Source organism: Nematolebias whitei, chromosome 15 (genome assembly GCF_014905685.2).
Source record: "Nematolebias whitei isolate Nwh7 chromosome 15, NemWhi1, whole genome shotgun sequence".
Lineage (NCBI taxonomy): Eukaryota > Metazoa > Chordata > Actinopteri > Cyprinodontiformes > Rivulidae > Nematolebias > Nematolebias whitei.
In genome coordinates, this window is record NC_056512.1 from 7,371,171 (window position 1) to 7,372,443 (window position 1,273).

A 1,273-nucleotide genomic window follows, 5' to 3' on the forward strand; every position below is an offset into this window, starting at 1 on the left:
ATGGATGGATGGATGGATGGATGGATGGATGGATGGATGGATGGATGGATAAGCTGCTGTAACAATACATTGATTGGAGCTGTTTTTCTTCAGCAATAATCAAGACTGTGGAAACTGAAGGTGCTGAGGGTGCTGTACCACCCCCTTTTTGATGACTAGATAAAACATGTCAACAACAAAAAAAATACTTATTTAACGAGTGCACAGATTAAAACAAAAACAAATGTAGTGTAACTGTTATCTAGTGTTTGTTTTCTTTTAGGTGGTACAGTTCATCTCTCTTCTCTTACCATACCTTCTCACAGCACCTCTTATAAAAACACATTTCCATGATCTAATCCCAAATGCTGCAACATCATTTCACTTTGGTCACTTTGGCATTTAGACTTTTGTCAGAAAATCAACTCTGCTTCTCCATTCAGAGGCTTTATGATTATGGGCAAGATATACTTTCTTCATCTTGTTTTAAAAAAAAAAAGCAATGTCCATTTAATATGATCTCAGTTAAGTTTGGTAACCTACCCAAGTGATAGTTTGGAGGACGTGGGTTCTTCTTGTATGAATTAAACAAGTTCAATTATGTCAGCGGTTTTGGATGTTATCAGCCCATTAAATTGCCAGTATTAGTTGTTATCATCCCCATATGCAGTGGTGAGACTGTCTAACCTACCTCCTAGTAGGTTAGACAGTAGTAGGTTAGTATGGTTAGTATGTTATTATCGTTATTATTGCTGATAATAGGCAGCGTCACAAGGGGGTAAACCAGGAAGTGTCTTTTTTGGGTTTTTTTCAGCTTATGTAACTTTTTTCCTAAGCCTAACCTTACACCTGACCCAGAGGACCAACCCTAAACTTAACCCCATTACCCTTGTGCCTAAACCTAACCAAGACCCTAAACCTAATCGCCAGACCCTTTACTCTAAACCTAACCAAGTGAAGCTATTATGATCGCTAACAATGCTAACAACGTACCTTTAAACCCACTAGGAAGTACAGTAGGGGCAGTCTGAACGCTACATATGGGGATAACAACAAATAACAGCCATTTAATGGCTGATAACATTTTGAAGCGGGTGATTATGTTCTGTTCTTAAGACAACTATGTGTGTGACTTTTGTTTTTTGTACTTTTTAAATTATGCAAATTAATTTTATATCCTATAGAAATCAATTGAAATCTGTATAATTACAATAAAACATTGTTTCCTGAAATCTGCCTTGACATATTTGCTATACTTTTTGTATCTGCATAGTCCTTTATTTTGTATATGTAT

The 1,273-nt window shown here is 36.3% G+C and overlaps 1 protein-coding gene across 1 annotated transcript in view; it reads left to right on the forward strand.

The window, feature by feature from the left end:
- The window catches only part of hoxb9a (homeobox B9a), a 24,584-nt gene that overhangs the window by 8,333 nt on the left and 14,978 nt on the right, over positions 1–1,273 (forward strand). The gene's annotated exons all lie outside the window — the stretch shown is intronic.